Here is a 22,979-nt window from a genome sequence, read left to right on the forward strand (position 1 = left end):
CTCATAATCTAATGCAGTAAATATTACCAAAAAGAAAACACCTTGTTTGTGCTAAAAATAGCATCATTAGTGAAATTCATGCAATCTGAAAAATGGGAACATGAAAAGAAACCTTAATCTAAAAAAAAAACCTGGACTGGATTCTCCGCTCTAACCACGTTCCATCTGGTTCTCGAGAACTCAACGGTTTGACTCGCTCAAAAATCAACTCCCGGCCTTATATTATCTCATTTATGCAAATTAATGCGCAATCGAACCTGCTGATTCGTCGCCTTCTCGTCTCCCATTGCTCAGGTTTCAAGTTTGCACATGCAGCCCACCTCTGTGACTGCAGTCACACTCAATTTTCACTACACGCCCCCTGATCTTATGATCATGAACTGGGTAGGGAAGTAGTATTCGTCTCCTTTAGATAAAGCCAGCGCTGGATACTCCGCTAGACACACAGCTAGCGCTCGAATTTCGCTAGACACACAGCTAGCGCTGGACACTCCGCTAGACACACAGCTAGCGCTGGACACTCCACTAGACACACAGCTAGCGCTGGACACTCCGCTAGACACTCAGCTAGCGCTGGACACTCCACTAGACACACAGCTAGCGCTGGACACTCCACTAGACACACAGCTAGCGCTGGACACTCCGCTAGACACACAGCTAGCGCTGGACACTCCGCTAGACACACAGCTAGTGCTGGACACTCCACTAGACACACAGCTAGCGCTCGAATTTCGCTAGACATACAGCTAGCGCTCGACACTCCGCTAGACACACAGCTAGCGCTGGACACTCCGCTAGACACACAGCTAGCGCTGGACACTCCGCTAGACACACAGCTAGCGCTGGACACTCCCCTAGACACACAGCTAGCGCTGGACACTCCGCTAGACACACAGCTAGTGCTGAACACTCCACTAGACACACAGCTAGCGCTCGAATTTCGCTAGACATACAGCTAGCGCTGGACACTCCGCTAGACACACAGCTAGCGCTGGACACTCCGCTAGACACACAGCTAGCGCTGGACACTCCGCTAGACACACAGCTAGCGCTCGACACTCCGCTAGACACACAGCTAGCGCTCGACACTCCGCTAGACACACAGCTAGCGCTCGACACTACGCTAGACACAGCTAGTGCTGGACACTCCACTAGACACACAGCTAGCGCTCGAATTTCGCTAGACATACAGCTAGCGCTCGACACTCCGCTAGACACACAGCTAGCGCTGGACACTCCGCTAGACACACAGCTAGCGCTGGACACTCCACTAGACACACAGCTAGCGCTGGACACTCCGCTAGACACACAGCTTGCGCTGGACACTCCGCTAGACACACAGCTAGTGCTGGACACTCCACTAGACACACAGCTAGCGCTCGAATTTCGCTAGACATACAGCTAGCGCTGGACACTCCGCTAGACACACAGCTAGCGCTGGACACTCCGCTAGACACACAGCTAGCGCTGGACACTCCACTAGACACACAGCTAGCGCTCGACACTCCGCTAGACACACAGCTAGCGCTGGACACTCCGCTAGACACACAGCTAGCGCTGGACACTCCGCTAGACACACAGCTAGCGCTGGACACTCCGCTAGACACACAGCTAGCGCTGGACACTCCGCTAGACACACAGCTAGCGCTGGACACTCCGCTAGACACACAGCTAGCGCTGGACACTCCGCTAGACACACAGCTAGCGCTGGACACTCCGCTAGACACACAGCTAGCGCTGGACACTCCGCTAGACACACAGCTAGCGCTGGACACTCCGCTAGACACACAGCTAGACACACAGCTAGCGCTGGACACTCCGCTAGACACACAGCTAGCGCTGGACACTCCGCTAGACACACAGCTAGCGCTGGACACTCCGCTAGACACACAGCTAGCGCTGGACACTCCGCTAGACACACAGCTAGCGCTGGACACTCCGCTAGACACACAGCTAGCGCTCGACACTCCGCTAGACACACAGCTAGCGCTCGACACTACGCTAGACACAGCTAGTAATTTTTAAATTTCTCATTTAAAAACGACTTTACATACAAGTTGACTCAATGGCATTGTAATTCTTTTTAACAGTGACTACTTTTTCTTCAAAAACAAAATCAACTTGAATTGTACTCTCTCCAAAATAACTATCGTTCAAAAACGACACCTTTTTCTCCTTTTCAGCACAACACGATTTCATGTTAAATTCCGTATGTAAAAATAACTTTTAAATACATACAAGTCGCCCGATTCATATTTTAAGTTCTTTTAACAGCGACGATTTTTTTTCAAACGCAATAAAATCCGACTTGAATTGTACTTTTATAAAATAAATCTATCGTTTAAAAACGACACCCTTTTTCCTTGTCAGCACAACAGGATTTCATTTTAAATTCCACATTGAAATATGACTTCTATACATACAAGTTATCTGAATCGCATTTTAAGTTCTTTTAACAACGATGACTTTTTCAAACACAATAAAATCCGACTTGAATTGTACTCTAGTAAAATATTTTTTGTTTAAAAACGATAACTTTTTTCTTTTCAATACAACAGGATTTCCCTCTAAATTCCTCGTTAAAAAACGACGACTTTAATACACACAGGTGGTCCGAATCGAATCTTTAAGTTCTGTTAACAACAACTTTTTTTTTTTTTTTAACAAGTATAAGCGAATTTCATTCCAAATTCCACGTTTAAAAACTACGACTTTAATACTAACAAGTAGACCTAACTGCATTCCAACACGTTCATTTGACGACGATAGTTAAAGAAATCCAATGAATTCCACTGGGATTAACAAACAGACAAAAAAGTCGGACTCACTTCATATCTTCAACCTTCGCAGTTTGACACGACTCCTTCAATTCTCTCTTCGACAACGCTTTTCAATTTTTAACACGACTTCTAATTTTTCAGGTTCGACCCGAATCATTTAAAATTTCCTATTTCATCTGGGCCGCATTGGCTCCATATTTAAAGGCGAAATAACTTCTAATCTACAAAAACAAAAAAAATAAACTGGACTCAATTCTCAGCGACATTCTCCGCTCTAACAATGTTCCATCCGGTTCTCGAGAACTCAACGGCTCGACTCTCTCAAACATCTTAACTCCGGGCCTTATATTATCTCATTTTTGCAAATTAATGCGCAATCGAACCTGTTGATCCGTCGACTTCTCGTATCTCATTGCTTGGGTTTCGAGTTTGCACATGCAGACCACCTCCATGACTGCAGTCACACTCAATTTTCACTACACGAAAACATATGAAACGCAATAAACTGGAACGTTGGTTTTTAGAGATGCATTTAAAAATGCATTGTCTACATTTTTAAATGTAGTAATTATCGATGTGAGTCGGTAAATATGTTAAAGCACACCTAAATTGATTTGTTACTAATCGAGATTGATTTGTTCGTAATCGCTGTAAGTGAAAAATGGGCATCTTACAATCTGTAATGCGTTAACCGGAAAATTAATATGTAAAGCAGTAATCAGTAAAAAGTAAACAGAAAAAGAAAGCAGCGAACGACATGAAACGAATGTAAAGGAAATGATATATTATATGTTAATAAAAGAAAAAGAGGGAAACGTTTTTTCTATCCTAGTGTAATAATGTTTCGGAATAAATTGTAAATAAGCAATGTATAATTATGCGTCGTGCGTTTCCCATAGTAGGAAGCATTTCAGTTTTTGTATGTAACTACAAAACCCCTAACCGGTGTGCGTTTGTATTAGTTCCTCGTGAACAACGAAGCGTTGGTGTAAATGAGGAGCAGGGAGAGGAGGAATTAAATGGAGAGAAAAGATTTTACAATTTCCATTGATTCTTACAGGTTTTGGCAGTGAACTCTCACCAGAAAAAATATAGGAATGTACGATTATCGAGCAAGTGTAGAGGTAATAGGCCTATAGCACACCTCGGATAATGTGCTGCAGTTTGTGCATATTACATTTGCATGAAATGTCTATTAAGGTCAAACTCAGAGGGGAAAAAATGAGTTCATTTTATTAATATAGAGAAGATAAGTTCATAAGTCTTTCTTTTTTTCTTTTTGAAATAATCTCATGATCAGATGATAAAGCTAACCTCAGAAGGGGCACGTCACATTATGGGATGATCATCTTTCGTTAACTACTGCGTGTATTATATTAATACAGATATTCTACATTATTCATACTTGCGTAATTTTTGTGTAAAAAGTTTATAGTAAATACAAAACTCTTTCCATATATATTTATGTATGTGTATATACAGGGTGACCCAAAAAAAACAAAAGCTAAATCGAGGCCATCTAGAACATATGCTGTAGAATGGAGAAAAAAAGGCCAAAGACTAGTGTTTTGATGTGATGTTTTGAATATAATAAACTAGTTATGACCAAAGTTTCATTTCATTTCATTGGGACAAAACACTAAGAAACGGGACCTAATTAGAGTTGGGGCTGTTTTTTTTTTGGGGGGGGGGTCACCCTGTATTTTTCGTATTATTTGGATCCATCAGACTACTTGTGGACAAGGACCTGTGGTGCATTGGTTAGAGTACTTAAAAAAATCAATTGTAAAAAGTCATATTCTCCAGTCCCAAGTACGACAAGATACACCTGAAGAAGGTCAGAGGTTACATCAACCGAAATGTTGTGAAAATGACACTTAAGATGAGAACAGTAGTCCGATGAATTCAAATAATATGAATAACCAATCCTATCTCAAAAATTCAGAAATGTATTTTTGTTTAAAATATTTTGCCTACCAAACTCCTAGAGTTTTTGGTTTACAGATATGAAACTTCATATATAAGGTATGTGATACAGATATGAAACTTCATATATAAGGTATGTGATACTTTATATTTGGGTTTTAGCCTGGGAAAATCGGTACAAAAGTGTGGAAAAAAAAAAAAAAAAAAAAAAAAAAAGGAAATTTGGCAGGTAAAGGTCAAATGCCGGCATTACGAATATGCACGCATAACGTAGGAACTATGGCTGGTTACCTTTAATGCATCTAAAACCAAACTCCTATCTTCAGCGCTCTGATCCCCATCTGGCATCAATTGAAATGGATGGCTCTCGTCTAGGAGAATCCCCATGTTTTGACAAGCTTCTGGGCTTGACCTTCACTCCTGATCTGGAATGGAACACGTACATCAAGTCTGTTGCCAAGGTCGCTGGAAAGATGATGGGATCCTTCTACCACTCCAGAAGATAATCTCACTACTGATGCAATTCTCTATCTATATAAAAGCCAAGTACGTCCAAGGATGGAATACTGCTGCCATATCTGGGCAGGAGCTGCTAAAAACAGCCTATCCTGACGTTGCAAGCCTATCTTTGTTTTATCGTTATTTCCATGGCAGGTGCTCGTCTGAACTCCAATCTCTGGTGCCCCCCTCACCAATCTTTTACGAAAAACACCCGTCTAACTGAATCCACTGTCAAAAACTTTCCCCACTCTTTATCTATGCCTAAATCAAAACGTAGATTCCATGAACAAAGCTTTTTTCTTAGAACTGCACGCCTGTGGAACTCTGTTCTGTCTGCCTGCTTTCCTCCTGACTACAACTTCGATGTCTTCAAGTCCAACGTAAACAAATTTCTGATGAACCGCCCCCTTAAGTAGACACTTTATTAAATATCCACACTAACATACTGTACTTACAATAACCCTTATCCCTGAGTGGCTTCCGGGCCTTGATAAGTGGTGACCACCTTGTAAAAAAAAACAAAAAAAACTATTGGTTCATATTTTAATATTTAGACTTGCCGCAAACATGTCTTCATAGCTCAGTCATTAACGGCAGAGGAAAAACAAATTGTGAGCGAAACGTTATGGTTGTGATTCTAGGTGGTGGTGTACGAATCCTTTTTAACTTTTTAAATCATTACTATATATTGGGTCTAATATATTATAATAATAAATACGAAATTTGCATTAATACAAATCTTATTTAAGCATATTTTATGACCGGACAATGCCGAGCGCCCTGCATATATATATATATATATATAAGTTGAGTTTTTTCTTGCTCTGCCACTGATATTAAAAGCCTACTTTTTCTATTTAAAAATTAAAACGAGCTTAACATACTCAGTCATGGATATGCGAATGACTACATGAAAGTTAATTAATTTTCATATCTATAAAAGTGAAAGTATCTGTCTGTGTGTATTTCCTTACACAATAACTCTGTCAATTTTCAGTCTACAGACTCGAAATTTGATATACAGGGTATGGAGATTTGGGAAAATCTTTGTAATCCGTTTTCGGCCAAAAATTTGACTGTTAAGGGGTCAAATTTCAACGATTTGACCTTTGAGAACTCTACCCACTCTTCCGCCAATTTCGGGTCTAAACACTTTAAATTTTAGATATAGGTTCCTTGGACATGGATCTAACTTAATAACTTGATTTGAGCTCAAAACAATAAATGTTAAGAGGTCATAATAGGGGTCAAAGTTACCAGTCTTTCTCGTATATTTTATATTTATATCAAGTATTGTAGTACATAGCAAACATGATTTATGCATTTTTAAAATATGTTCATAACAAGTTTAATTTTTTTCTTCATGGGGATTTTATACATACGAGTATGTGTGTGTATATATATATATGATGAAAATTATGGAAGTAATATTCCAATGTAATGTAGAGATTGAAAACTGAACAAACTAGAAACGTTTCATCATTATTTCAAGACTTCTTCAGAATGATTAATTTGAAGAAATAAAATATCAGTACAATATTTGAAAATATACCTGTTATTTGAAACATGAAATAGGTGTCTTTGTTCTATTTCTGAAGGGAAAAAAGCCGTTAGCATTCAAAGTGTGTAGCATTTATAGTATGGAGTAAGTTTTTTTTTTTTAATTATTTTAACTGTATTCTTTATTCAAAAAATAAATTTCTGTTCTGAAAAACGTTTTTCTGAATTAAATTTAAACAAAACACACACACACATATGTATGTATTTCTTGCTTTCGAAAGTCTCAAAGAAACTTTAATTCAATGTTTTAATCACTGGCAGTAGTGGGGCAGATTGCTGAAACAATCTTTCACTTGGTGATACAAGCACCAAAATTGAAATTTGTCAGGTTTGCTTCTGCGGCCATCTTGAATTTTCTGATAGCTAACGTTCTTTTCTTAAAATGTGTGTTCTGAACGTCATTTATGCCAATTTTGATGCTTATATCAATGAAAGATTTTTATGAAATATTTAGATAACCTGCCCCACTACAGCCATTGTTTATTTCTCTTGCATCAAGTTTCTTGACTGTTTACAAAAATCAAACTTTGAACATTTATTTAGTTATTGTGTAAAAATTAGTTTTAATGAATTTAAAACTGAAACTGATAAACATACTAGTTCATATTTATTTACTCCTTCCTTATCTGATGAGGGCAAGGCTCTTATATCCACCCTACTTCCTCTTTCTCATAGAGAGATATAGAGATGGTCTGTCTTTGCTTCATCGTCATTTTCGTTGCAGGTGCTTAATTGAGCTTTTATCGATGGTGCCCCCCCCACACTTTCTGCAGAACATTCACAGCAGACGCTCGTCTAGTTACAACAAATAATAATGTCCCTGACGTTTCTGAATTTTTGAGATGAGGATTGGTTATTTGTATTATTATCCATTGGACTACTGTTCTCATCTTGAGTGTGATTTTCACAACGTCTCGGTTGATATAACCTCCAACCTTCTTCAGGTGTAACTTGTCGAACTCGGGACTGTTTCTGTCGAACTCGGTAATTTGGACGGAATTTTGAACGGAACCCTTTAGAGTACTGGGAAAAAACAAATGTAAAAGTGACCTTCTCCTGAAGGTTGAAGGTTCAATCCTCAGTGTAGCCGACCGAAAAATACATTTGCGAATTACTTAGGACCTCTATCCAGTCATGGCTAATGAAACAAGAGCACACTACCCCCGTGAAGTAAAGGGTTTCGCTCGAAATTCCATAAAAATTCCTGAGTTCGACAGAAACATTCCCGAGTTCGACAAGATACACCTGAAGTAGGTCACACTCAAGATGAGAACAGTAGTCCGATGAATAATACAACAATTTCCCTTATTTTCTATCTGTGTCTTAGATCAAATGTAAATTCTATGATCAAAGTTTTTTTGGGTTTTTTTCTTGAACTGGTCATTTGTGGAACACAATGCCATAGGTCTGCTTCCAACTGTAACATGGCTGCTTTCAATTCTAATGTGAAAAAGTTGCTGTTGAGCTGTCCCCTTAAATAAACGAACACTACCCAACTTCCACCATTAATCACTGTGTTGTCTCACTGACTATCTGACACTCATTAATCCTTATGCACGAGTGACCTCTGGGTTTTGATAATCAATGACCCCTTCCTAATAAGAAAGAAAAGGATCAGTTTTTAATCTAGGGAAAATTTGGATTGGGACTAAGTTTCGAAGAATCTCTCTTTTGCTGACCTAGAACAGAATGGTTGAATTGTGGTATGAAAACAAATACTGCACTTTGATCCCAGCCAAACACTAGTCAATAATTTCAAAATAATGAATTACTGAAAAAGAAAATAGCTATTAAGGATAAAAATTTGGCATATACCAAATACCAAAGTCTTATGCATGACATGAAAAGAAACTGGAATCTTAGGAAGATCTCTAGCATTCCAGTAATTATGGGAGCAACTGTGAAAAAGAATTTCGAAAAGTATCTGAAAAATATACCTGTGCAAGGGATATATAAATGATTGCACTTAAAGAGACAGTTGGAATGTATGAGATGGTGTGTGAATTTCTGGCATCCAATAGAATGCTCCATCTCCAGCTAGAACAAAATGGTACAAAATACATGATATTCTAACTGCCTTGATAGAATATTTTTTGGCTTTTGGCTTGGAGCAAAATGTATGTTCTGATACTGCACTTCATCTTCTCTCTCCATCAGATTAGTGTAGGATAAATCCTTCTCGACTGAAGCAATTTTTTTTATTTTTGTCTCAATCTGTGGTACCCTTTTTTGTAGAGATGGATTTTCCTCCACATTAAAAACCAACTTTATATCTAACTTTGCCCTTGTGGGGATGCAAGCAAATGGGGACTTGTCGCAGAGGCATTTTAGATATCAGCAACATGTAGCATCTGTTCTGATGCTAAACGTAATCTTTTCTATCCTTGGTTGGTGAAGGAAAAATCCTTTTTGACAGAGGCATTGTTTTTTGTTTTGATCCAGAATGCCTCTTTATTTTGGAGAGCTAGCTCCCATTCACACATTAAAAGCCGACCTTGTATCTAAGTATGCCCTCGTGGTGAGGCAAGTAATTAGGGTCCTTATAGTGTAATAGAATCAGAATATTATACTAGCAGATGGCTGTCATGGTTGCGTTATGACAATTCTAAATTGTCACAGAATTAATTTCTCCTTTTTCTACTCATTCTTTGTATTTTAAATATTTTATTGTTCAAACATGAGAAATTCAGTTTCCCTTTACAATTGTGAATTATCAGAAAGTTTTAAAATTAATACAATGGTTATATATTTTTTATTTCATTCAATTTTACTTTATTATATTTTTATTTTTACTTTTTTTTTTTTTTTTGTAATAAGACTTGAATGTTGCTCATTGAGTTTAATTTCCCTTCTGTTGCTTATATTTTCTCCCAATGTTTCAAATCGGTTTATTTGTTCAATATTTGCCACAGGCAACGGTAGAGGTTGTTGTCTTTTGGAATAGGAAGAATGTTTGCTCATCCTGTAAATGTCACAGTTTTCTCATTTCTAACCATGACCCCCCCCTCCTCACCATCAAAAAATAAGGTCCTCTGCACTTGACTCATAGGTTGAACTTTTCCCCTTCCATTTAAATGGAAGAATTTTACTGACACTCCCAGTTTTTCTTAAAGTCAATTTCCAAAAGAAACGAACTCCTCTGATGTTTGTTTTAATTAGTGGTCATCATAGATTTGTTTATAGCTAATATGATTGGATGATTTTCGAAAACCACGTGCCCCAATTAGTTTAATCTTATTTTTTTATGTATTCTTCTTCTCTTTCATAATCTATTTGACTTTGCTTCTTAGACTTTTGTATGGACCATCTCTTTATATTCACACACGCACATATCGAATTGATAGGTGAGTTTTGTTGTTTTGCAATGTTTTTTTGTTTTTTTAACTTTTGTACCTTTCCTATGAAATGTCAAAAAGGATACCTACATTTTTTTTTATTATTGTATTGGTAACAAAACTATTTGAACCCACAACTAACACTAATAAAAAGTATTTCTCCGTCTTTGACATTATTGGAAATTATGGATTAATAGTCAAAATTTGATTATTTAAATAAAATCTATATATTATATTCCTCTTAGTCTGTTTGTCTGTTGGTCCGTTCCACCTTTTCTCAAAAACTACTCGTCAATCTCGATTAAATTTTGTATGAACCTTCATTATGATAAGGTGCAGTGAATGGAAAAATGTGCACAAATTTAACCATATTCATTGACATAAAGCACTCCTAAGTCAACAGACGATAACTTTTGCTGTTTTTAATGGGCTAAAAATTCTAGTTTGCTGATAATTCACAATTGTAAGGGAAAACTGAATTTCTCATATTTAAACTGTGAATATATTAAAATACAAACAATGGATAGGCAACGTAAAAATTAGTTTTGTGACGATTTAAAAAGTTTGTTTACATTGGACTTAAAAGTGACCATGTTGTACTCAGCTGAGAAGCAGACCTGTGATATTGTATTCCACAAGTGGGAAGTTTTTGAAAACAAAGTTTATGATGGTTCCTTTTAGATTTAGGTAGACAGAGGAAGAAAAAATTTTTTCTTCTGTGACACTTTTTCCAGAGCACCTTCTATAAAAACAGCGAAAGAGCAGCGAAAGGTTACAATGCCTCTTCAGTGAGGAAGAGATAGAGAAGAGATCATCTCATTCCCACTCCAGATTTTGAAGTCGATTCTGTACTCTGTCAAAGTAGGAGAGTGTTCTGAGTACTACCTCCACAGGTGTGGTAACAGTACTCCATCTTAGAACATATCTGGCTCTTGTACAAATAGAGGGTTGCATCAGTAGTGAGGTACTGTCTGGAGCAGTAGAAAGATTCGATCATTTTAAAATTAAATTCCAACAATTGGGGATAGTTTTCAAGATATTCTAGATACCTCTCTCTCTTTCACACTTTGGATGACTTTATTCCTAATTTGTTAAAATGTACATATTTTTGCAAATGATTTAAAATGAGGTAATAAGTAGAACACTTTTTATAATTATCATTTTTTTTTTAAATGGAAAGTAGACAATGCATTGTGGATGTATTGTCGGCAGCTCCCATAATTCTCGCTTCTCCTAATTTGTCTCAGTTCTCGTTTAGAATGAGTGATTTTTCTGACAAAGGGAGAAGAAAAAGTTCTATTCTAGCAGATCTCGTGATGGCGGCTTCCTTTCTAGGGCAATTGCTCTTGGCATATCAAAGACCTTTGATAGAGTATGGCATAAAGATCTACTCCACAAAATCTCCAGCTACAGTATAGCTGGAAATTTAATTATTAAATCATTTCTTTCTGATAGGTTATTAAGTATAGTGGTTGATGGGCAGAAATCAGAAGCCCACAATATTAAGACTGGAGTCCCTTGGATCCATCCTGGGCCCAACTCTCTTCCTGATCTATATCAATGATCTCACAAATCCCATCCTAAGATCATTCATAAACATTTATGCAGACGACACTACCACCTATGGCAACACTTCAATGGCAGTAAACGACCAAATTCTGATTCTCTCTCCTCTGACCTTGATCATGAGGTGCAATGGGGAAAGAGGTAGCTGGTTAATTTAAATACATCTAAAACCAAGCTTCTATCTTTGCATCATCAATGCTCTGATCCACGTCTGGTATCAATGAAATAAATGGCTCTCATCTTGGGGAAACTCCATGTTTTGAAGCTTCTGGATCTGACCTTTATTCCTGATCTGAGATGGAACACATACATCAAATCCATTGCGAAGGCTGCTGGAAAAATAATGGGATCGTTCTACCACTCCAGTAGATATCTCACTGCTGATGCAACTCTGTACCTGTAAGAGCCAAGTGCATCCAAGGATGGAGTACTGTTGCAGGAGATGCTAGAACAACTTTATCCTGCCTTGACAGAGTTCAAAATAGACTTTGTAGCTTGTGGGGGTTGCCCTTTTCTCCTCCCTGCAACCTCTTTCCCACGGAAGGGATGTTGCAAGCCTGTCTCTACTTTATTATTTTCATGGCAAATGCTTGTGTGAGCTCCAATCTATGGTCCTTCCCCTGGCCTGACTTTCACAAAAAAAATACTCGTCTAGCTGGAAATACTATCAATAATTTCACCTACTTTTATCTATGCTTAAACCTAAACGTAGATTCCATGAACAAAGCTTCTTTATTAGAACTGCACGCCTGTGGAACTCTGTTCCATTTTCCTGCTTTCCAACTGACTACAATATGGTCGTCTTCAAGTGCAACGTAAACAAGTTCTTGATGAGCCATCCCTTTAAGTAATCCAAAATACCAAATTTCCACAATTAACGATTACTACGATAGTGTCCCATTTATTACTGTACACTTGTTAACCCTTATCCTCGAGTGGCATCTAGACCTTGATAAGTGGTAACTTTTTTTGTTAAAAAAAACAAAAATGTATCTGTTCTGTCCTTGGTCAGTGAAGAAGGCCTTCTACATTTTAGTCTAGTAATAGATAATCAATAAATATTTAACAGCTAATGATATATCGAAGTCAGTTGTAAATCTATATATATAAATTCGTATTCCTATCTGTTTGTTTGTTCACAATTTGATAAATATATACAAAACGTGTCTTTAATCTTTCATTTATTTCTATATAGTATGATACTTGGAAAAATATACAATTAAGAGATCACCTTATTTGCATATGACATTAAGAAAAATTGATTTTACTAAATAGCGGTATCTTAATGTTTTTAGCGAGAGAATTATTTTAAGTATTCTATTTAAAAATTGTTATTTAATAAATTTTAAGCAACAATTATATTGATAATATATTTAATTTATTTTGGAATTAATATTTCCAACAGCGACCTTTTTTTAAAACCTCTTTTTAGGGTTATTTGCCCCTAGATGCTATCTATAAAAAAAAGACAAACGTTTACCAAATATCATTTGGTAATTTCATCAGTTTCTAGCTGGAAAAATAATTCTGTGTAGATAGAAAAAATATTTGGCTTTTATTGTTGTTTTTTTTAAATATTAAAAAAAAAACACTTATGAAAAAAACTGAAAAGATTTCATTTGTTTGTTTTATTTTATTCCTTACGGCAATACAGAAATAGGTAAATTTTTACCACGTAATACAGTGTCGTTTAATACCTAAATAAATGCAGATCTACTGCCCCCACCCCTCTAAATTCCACAATTTACACAATTTTTTTTATTTTTTCACGTTAATTTCATTGATCAAAAACTTAATTTTCTAATTAAAAAGGTAACTTTATACGACGTGGCCCAGCGGCGTTTAACCCCTAAAAAAATGGGGATCTGCTTTTTTTTTTTTTTTTTTTTTTTTTTCAGCCTAATACATTTAAACAGCCTTTATAAATATAAGAAAAGAAATTTTGAAAAAAAAAAAAATAACATGTTAGAGTGGAGGATCACTTTTCTATATAAATTTAATGCAAAATGAACACCCACTTTTTGGCCACCAAGCGTTCAATGAGACATGTCACCTTAAGCATTTTTTTTAAAGTTTGGCGATTGAGAGGGAGGGAAAAAACTGTGGGGGGGGGATAACATTGGAAACATAAAATAACGATAAATTTAATTATTTTTTATGAGAGCATTCTCTACTTTCACCTAACAGTTTAATAAACAAAACAACCCCCAAAATATGACAAATTCAATTTTTGGGGGGGATTACATTAGAAACATAAAACAATAAATAAAAAGCAAATCGAAAAGCCCCCCCCCTCTCTAAAGAGCAAATCTAAAATTTCCTTTATTTACAAAAAAAAAAAAAAAAGCCAGTAAAAAAAAATGCCCTTACAAAAAATAAAGGTAAATGTGTAGTTTAGCGGCGTAAATTATTTGACAGACAAAAAAATTCTAAAAACTATTTATTTTTATATAAAACATTATTAGACCCAAAGGCTGAAATAAAAAAAAAAATTTTTTTTTTTTTTTTTAATCATTTTTTATTAGACTAAATGTGCACGCCTTACACATTTAAAATTTGGCCTTTTTTTAGGTTTGGTAGATTGACTTTTTTAAGGCCAAATTTGGCCTTTTTACACTCTTTTATTACAAAAAAAAATATGGCGGCCAAACACATAGTTCATGAAAGAGCTTAAAAAGGCCAATCTGCCAAACCTTAGAAAGGCCCAATTTTAAAAGCAATATAGTGGCCTTGAATAATAAATATGAATGATAAAAAATAATAAAAATGAAATTTTTTTCTGGTTTTATTTCAGCGTTTGGGTCTAACAATGTGTTTTATATAAAAATAAATAGTTTTTATATATTTTTTTTTTGTCTGGCAAATAATTTACGCTGCTAAACTACACATTTACCAAAATAAATGCACGCATTAATGTTTATAAACATTATTTTTTTTAGGTTTACAAAATCGTGAGTTTTATTAGGACAGTGATCCCTTCTGCCGAAATATCTGGTAGTGGTGGAGAGGGTATCAGATACTTCTTTTTGGGGGCGATTACATTTACATATTTTTATCCGTTTTTTTTTTTTTTTTTTTTGAAATTGTTGTGGAGCTATCCACGTTACCCATGATGAAAATGATTAGTATAGCAGGCGGGTTTCAAATGGAACTTCATGTCAACCCAGGCAACGCCGGGTACCCATGCTAGTAATAATATAAAAAATAAACATATATATGTATATATATTTCCTGTAGGAAATGCCAAACCTTGCCGCCCAACCATGGAGATCTCTGGATCTGTAAGGTGTGTGATCGGGCTCTGTTGTCTAAGGCAGGTTTTGTTAATCACATGAAAGCCCACGATGATACAGGTTCCGCTGCTGTTAGTTTCATACAAACCAGTGAACGTTTTCAGTGGCATGTCTGCTTGAGGGTGTGCAAGTCGCTGGAAGGGCTAAAATGTCATCTTCGGGCACATGGACTTTAAGTGACTAAGGGAGTGGCTCTCGTCTGACAAGACGTTGCAAATCATCATATATATATATATAGAGAGAGAGAGGCCATGAAAAATAATTACAAGTGTCGGCATAATCACATGATGACATTGAGGAGTAAAAAATTTAGATATATCATCACATTATACAAATATATATGGGAACGAAAACATAAAACATCTAATATCGAATGATAAATCTTAAAAATTAGTTGCTTCTTGCAATATGGAGAGTAAAAAGTGGGCTTTGGGTTTATTTTCAGCAGTCTTGTAACTGTCTTTTTCCTTTTACAACCGGGCTATGCCAGGCGGCCTGCTAGTAAAGTCTATAAAAATATGTTGGATCGACAATTTTTTCACCATTTATTAGAAAAAAAAAAAACTGTTTTACTACAGCAATGTAATAAATCACACTAAACAAAAAGCAATAGTTAATTTATATTCCCGTTTTTTAAATTTTCAAATAAAAAGCTGTTTGACAAGAATAAGAAAATCCATTGATTATTTTTATTTCATGTTTTTTTTTGTTTGTTTTTTTTTTTCCGAGAACGATAAAGAACATGTTTTTCTACAAGGAATTATCTTTCAAATTATTAATTTAAGCACCATTTTAAGATTGTTGGTGAACCAAATTAAGTAGGAAGGGTAAAAGAAATATAGCACCCTCTCTCCATAAATTAGTTGCCTCTTAAATTTCAAGTGAGATACTTTTTAAATAAAGCTTATCTCTTAATCCAATATCAAATAACGAAAGATTTTATTTTATCAAAATATTAGTTTATTTTTGGTAATTTCTTGAAAAAATTTTTAAAAACTGACATTTTTAACAAAGTCAGACTCGGTAGACTTATTCGTTTTTACTAGAACTTGCAAAACCCTATAATTCTCAAAACAAAGTTTTAGTCGTATTATTTGGATTCTTTGGACTACTGTTCTCATCTGGAGTGTTATTTTCACAAGGTTTTGGTCAATGTAACCTCTGACCTTCTTCAGGTATATCTTGTCAAACTCAGGAATCTTTCTGACGAACATAAGAATTTGGATGGAATTTCAAACGAAATCCTTTATTTACCTCACGGGGCTAGCATGCTCTTGTTCCATCAGCCATGACTGGATAGAGGTCTTAAGTAATTCGCAATTGTATTTTTTTGTCGGCCACACGGAGAATTGGACCTTCAACCTTCAGGACAATATCATTTTTATAATTGATTTTTCCAAGTACTCTAATCATTGCACCACAAGGACGTTTAGTAAATAAAGGGTTCCATTCAAAATTCCGACCAAATTCCAGAGTTTTGACAGAAACATTCTTGAGTTCGACAATATACACCTGAAGAAAGTTGGAGATTACATCGACCGAAACGTTGTGAAAATGGCACTCAAGATTAGAACAGTAGTCTGAAGAATACAAATAATACGAATTACAAATCCTCATCTCAAAAATTTAGAAACACAAAATTTTAGTGTTGGTCTCAAAACTAGTTAAAAGTGCTTTTAGCAAAATTAGAGTACTGCCTCACTCAAACGTTTGTTTAATTATTTGGTGCTTTTCCAGAATTATCCTTCACTCATGAAAAAACAAAAAGAAAAATCTATCCATGATGGAAAAAAATATTGTACTTTTTCTTTTACTTCAAAATTTAAGATAGATGTTAAGCAATTTTGTTTTTATATATACAGGCGGCAAAAAGAAAGTCTGCACTTGTAATCTTTTCAAAAACTGCAAATGTAAGCTAAACTTAATGTAACTGTTTAAACAAACTATACCTCATTTGATTGGCCTTTTATTCTTCTATAATTTTATCTGTTCATTTTAATTGAAATATTCTAGTGTTCACGTCAATTTAAAAAAATAACTTCAAATTGAGGAGGCAAAAAGAAGTCCGCACAATGGAAAATTGTTATTTAAATGTAACTTTAGGACATTAATGCAACACAAATACAATGAAGTAGTTAATATTTAGTAGAATAGCCCTTCTGCAATTTGACAGCCTGTTATCTTTTGTGAATTCCTTGAATTAGACTGTAGCAATACTCCGGGAAAAGGGCCTCCCACTTTTCTTTAATTTTTGTCCAAAATTCTTCCAAATTTGAAATTTTATCATTGTGTAGCTGTTGCTTGATCTAATGCCATACGTTTTTGATAGGATTGAGGTCTGGAGATTGTGCAGGCCAATCCAAACACGGAATATCATGCTCTTCCAGGGACATCTTGACATTGAATGGGAGCATTATCCTGCATGAAGATGGGATTATCATCCAAATTCCAACCAAAGTAGGGTAGAAAATGCTCAGTCAACATATTAATGTACTTGGTCGAATTAATTCGACCTTGCAAACGAACTATAGGCCCTGGACCATTGGTACTAATAATGCCCCACACCAAAACTGAACCTTCACCACCTTGTAGCGTTGAAACAGATCACCTAGGATTAAATTCTTTGTCTTTCCTCCGACGGACATACTGCCTACCATTGAACTTTCTTTCATCGCTAAAAAGCACTTTTGACCAATATGAAGAGTCATGATCTTCATTGCATCTGACGAAGTCCAGACGGCGCTTTCTGTTCTTTACAGAAATCATTGGCTTGCATCTTGCAACATATCCTTGCAAATTAAATTCCTTTAATCTGTTCTTGACAATAGAAAGAGAGCACTTTTTAACAAGATTGCACTGTTGTTGGATTTGGAGAGCCGTTTCAAATCTGTTTCTTAGGTTGCAGATCTTGATAGCATTGTCTACCCTGTTAGAAGTAACTCTAGTACAACCAGATTTAGAGGCATCACGGATACTGCTGGTGTTTTGGTGCTTTTGTACAGTCTTTCATACCATTTTCTCATCACATTTCAATCTGCAACCGATTTCTCGATTGAATAAACCAGAAAGGTGGAGATTAATGAGCTCCTGACGATCACTAAGAGGAAGTCATGGCATTTGGACTAAATGTTACGTTGTATAACCTGGAACAACAACAATTATGATTAGAGATGCTTTTTTGCCTGTTGGTGTATATTTTAAACTAATTTAGGGGCGATAATTTAAGCTGGTTTTAAGCAAATTTGTTGCTGCGGACGTTCTTTTTGCCTCCTCAATTTGAAGTTTTTTGTTTTTTTTAATTGAGGTGAACACTAGAATATTTCAATTAAAAGTTAAATATGAACAGGTAAAATTATAGGGGAATAAAAGGCGAATCAAGTGAGTTATAGTTTGTTTAAACAGTTACATTAAATTTAGCTTAAATTTGCAGTTTTTGAAAAAATTACAAGTGCAGACTTTCTTTTTGCCAGCACTGTATAAGCATTAAAATTTACACACACACCCCTCCCTCCAAAACATGGAGAGCTGTCAGTGTTTCATTATGTACTTGGAGTTATTTATACATTAAAACCAAATTATCCCCTAATTGTGTTTCCATCTGTACTAAGTGCAACTTTATATCTTCCAAAGATTCTTTTGTTTGTGAGGGGTGGGGGAGTACGGGTTTCCTGACCTAAAATGCGCCAAACATTGAAGTTATTGTTTTTTACTTTCCCTTTACAAAATTTAATCATGTTCTACAAAGACAAAAACAAAATTAATTTTCCACTACAAAACAACCAAACCAAGCACAATTAATTAAATATTTGAAACATAAAAACTTTTACCAAAATGACTGGATTTAGTATTAAATAACTCGAAAAGGCTTGATATGTCATAAAACGAAACAACTAAACCCAACCAAGTTTGTGGGGGTATGGATGGTCGTATATCTCCCCATTGCTTGGAGAGAAAAAGCAGACATCTTCCCACTTTCAAAAATGTTTCTGTCTGATATGAGAGGTTTTGCGAAAATAATCTTCTAAAGGAATAGAAATGATGAAGGGCTGATAGAACATGTTTGATGATAAAATAAGATTTGTTTATGTGAGTGCAAAAAGGAGATATACACATTTGTATAAAATAAAAGGAGAAATTTTGCTTTTTGTTCAGTAGCTGTTTAACTACCTCCCAACACGGGAAGATGTGACACAAGGTCAAAAGGTGATTGAAAAGTCTGCACACAAGGGGTGTGTATACTTTGGCCAGCAAAAGAATGTCTGAGCAGCCCTGTCAGCATTCTCTGATAACGATGCCTCAGGTGATTGGCAATATAAAAAAAAAAACTTAACAAAGCGCGATAAGGTAACTCTTGTGTGAGTGGACCTTCTTGAATTACATAAAACCATACTTCATCGGATATATACAAGATGATCACCAACTCAAAAATAACCCAAACTGTCGGACTGATTGTCAAGTTTTGTCTTGTTTTATGGCATATACATCCCTTTTCGAGTTATTAAAGCTGATTCCAGTAATTTTAGAAAAAGTTTCTATGCTTCAAATTCTTTATATATTCAAATATTTATTCATGGTGTTTGGTTGGATTGTTGTAGAGAGAAATTTGTTTTTGTCTTTGCAGAACATGATTGAGTTTTGCAAAGGAAAAAGAAAACAATACCATCAATGTTTGGTGCATTTTAGGTTAGGAAGCCGATATCTTCAAACAGCCTGATCTGATAGCACCAGTCTAATTGTGATGGGTCAATCCTGGAATTGGTATGAATAAAACTGTGCCATGGATACATAGGAGTGTTGAATGGGCATGCAAATATTCATCTTCATGGAATGAGTGTATTGTTGCGTTTTAAGAACCTGTGAAGAGTGGATAAATTCGAACAACAACAATTTTTCCCCTTCAGGTGTCCTTGTCTATGAAAGAGAAAAGATTCAAGTGACTAATGAAGAGAGTGCATTTTAAAGAAGTAGAAATTGATATTTAATTTTTCTTGGGATTTGGGTTGATAAATTAAAAAGAGGTGAGTAGGTACACCTGGAGTGCTAAAACGTCCTGACTGATTTAGATTTCTGTAGCTTTTTATTATTTATTCTTCAATAAATTCAGAGTAGTTCCCCAAAAAACATAATTCTGCATTTTAGTAGAAACACTTTTGATTGGTACACCAATTTTAAGTTTTAAACTGTAAATTTTCAATATTTTATTAAAATAGGTTAAGGATAATACTTAAAATAGTTCTATAATTTAAAAGCTTTTCAATTTAGTTAATGGTGAATTTATTTCTTTAACCATTGGTTCTTATATTTGGAACTTTTCTCCTGAAAAAAATTTAATAATTGTTAAAATTTTATATCGTATATTTTATATATATATATATATATATACGTGTAATGTGAACAATATTATTTTGCCCCAATTGTATGTTTGATATAATTGCTTTATAACAGGTGGTAATTTAGTTGTAATTACATTAGTTTAACACTCTCTCTGTCTTTCGATTTGTTGTATAACTGTTTAATATCTTCGCAATGCAATGTTTGAACTTTGAACTTAGTGTCTGCTCCTTATACTGATTATACTGGTCATTACTAAAATGGGGGACCAATTTGGGAAGTCCAGGTGCTGTATGTAGGAGGACGTCGACACTTCTCTACAAATGTCTTATGTATTTGTTCCAATTCAGGTTACCTATTAATGTTAGATCGAGGAGTTTGAACATTCAAGTCTCATGAATGGTACTATCAGCCATAGTAATTAGTAGTTGAAAAAGTTTCTTATAATTGTTTAAGAAAAGGAGCTTTGTCTTAGTAACACTGAATGTATCTATCCATTTTGGGCCTTATTTTACTACAGATTGGAGGTCACTTTCTAAAGATTCAACCATTGCCATGGATATGTGTGTGTGTGTGTGTTTGTTTTATCCGAATGTTGAGAATAGCGTATTGTGCCATTAGCAAATAGACTTATCTTGGATGCGGTTATATCATAGGTCGTTTTTGAGTATCAGGAATAATAACCATGTAAATATCAACCCCTGAGGCACACTCACATTAATGTGACATTGTTTAGATGTACGATCATCAAGAATTACCTGGATCTTTTTGTTGGATGGTAGATTTGCTAGTATTGATTTTAACACAGATGAATGAGTGAAGTTACAATGACCTTGCCTGTGCATGAAACAAATAACGGTCAGTGTATTCTATTCAGATTTGATGGGTAGGGTCAGAAAAAACCAAGACTTTAAATGATATGTAGAGAGGCTCACGGATGTGACGTCAGGTGGAATGAAATCAAGAAAGAATCGTTAGATTTTGAAACAGTTTTGATGTTGATGCAAACTTTCGCTAAGAAATGCTGTAAAGTAATATAATTGTCTTTGGCACTCTGTCTATTTATCTATCTAAAATTAATTTAGCCTAATAATTGTGTCTCTCTTACACTTGTGAATTATTAACCTTTTTCTCAATAAAACTCCATTACATAACTCGGTGAAGTGTATAAATAACAGGGATCATGATGGCATGAAGAAGCTGGCAACAATAAATTATAAAGCGGCAACACAACAAAAACCCATGTCCTAAGAAAAAAACGCACAACGTGGATCACAATGAAGGAATGAGTGAAACTCTAGGAAGAAATAAACCAAGCAAAACTTTTCTTCTAGCTAAAAAGGATATTTGTCCAGTAATTCTGAGAAAACCTTCCTACGCTACCTTGTCGAAGGTCTTGAATATATCAAGTGCTATCACTGTAATACCAACTCTCTTATCCAATGTGTTCAGAGATGACTGTTAGGTTATCTGCAGTAGAATACAATTGCCCAAATCTATTGCTGGTCAAAAAGAAGTTTAGCATTTTTGAGGTGACAGACTATCACTAAATGAGTAATAATTCAAAGATTTTAGCATGTAGAAACTTATGGGGCGTTAATTTTGTGGGTCAGTTCTTTCACCAGAATTCTTGAAAATTGATACCAGAGAGCAATTTTCTAGCTACCAGGCAAGCAAGATTTGGCAAGACGTTTGTCCTAGATTTTGGATAGGACAGGGGCTAGCTCAGCAGAAAATTTCTTTATTGATATAGCCAAGATAAGATCTGATCCACATATGCTCTACACAAGTATTCAATATATTCAGCGCACACAATTTTGTGGTAATGCATAGGTGTATGTTTCTAAACTCTGATGCAATCATGCTGATTAGAAAAATCCTTTTAAGCAGTTTGGAACCATAAGAATAAGGCACACTTGGACAGCGGTTGGCATAATAGCAGAAAATGTGTTATTGAGCATCACCTAATAAAATAAGATCTAAAAGTCATAACATAGATAATATCACATATGAATTAATATAAATTATTATTTTTATATTTGGACAGAGATTTTTAATTTTACTTTATTTTATCAGTAAATTTTAATTTTTGTTTCCTTATCTCAAGTATTTGATTTATTTATTGCAAATTATTTAGGAGTAGATCCTTATGTTATCTTTTATTTTCTTCGCTTTTGTATTTTCTTCATTTTTTTTCTAATCTGTAAAGTCTGTAGCAGTCACAGGGAACTATTTTCTCTGGTGAATCAATGCCCCCCCCCCCTCTGAGTTCTATAGCCACAGGCTGACCAATCAGATAACAGGGTGCATTGATTCATCTGTTCCCAAAAAGTCTTAAGGGAACATTAGCAGTCAGATCCGGACCACCAGCATAGCAACATCTATCCTCTTTCATTTCTTGTCCACCGGACATCTCGTTATAGCATTGACGGTCTTAATTTGAGACAACTGCTATCCAGCTGGGGACGACACAGTATTGACCGACGGTGACCTTAAAAGAACTTTCTTTGCCTTCTTCCCTTTTAGCAGCCTGACCTGCCAGTTCCTGCTACAAATAAAATACTCTTCATTGTTATTGTTTAAAAGGAAGTTTGTGTTTCTTTTGTGCCTTGTTCTTTGTTATAATTTATTAAGGAAGGTAAAACAATTACCTTCTCCCTAAAAGTCAATCGAATTCTTGAGTTTCC

General features: G+C 35.4%; 1 protein-coding gene and 1 long non-coding RNA gene across 4 annotated transcripts in view; both read left to right on the forward strand.

Moving 5' to 3' along the window:
• The window catches only part of LOC145248945 (ras guanyl-releasing protein 3-like), a 258,134-nt gene that overhangs the window by 48,311 nt on the left and 186,844 nt on the right, over positions 1-22,979 (forward strand). The window lies entirely within an intron of this gene.
• Positions 1,997-5,019, forward strand: LOC145248944 (uncharacterized). Its single transcript, XR_013863434.1, has 2 exons — positions 1,997-4,805; positions 4,840-5,019. It is a non-coding gene; the product is annotated as an uncharacterized LOC145248944 (long non-coding RNA).

Source organism: Euprymna scolopes, chromosome 27, assembly GCF_053919585.1.
Source record: "Euprymna scolopes isolate OS-2025 chromosome 27, ASM5391958v1, whole genome shotgun sequence".
Taxonomy (NCBI): domain Eukaryota; kingdom Metazoa; phylum Mollusca; class Cephalopoda; order Sepiida; family Sepiolidae; genus Euprymna; species Euprymna scolopes.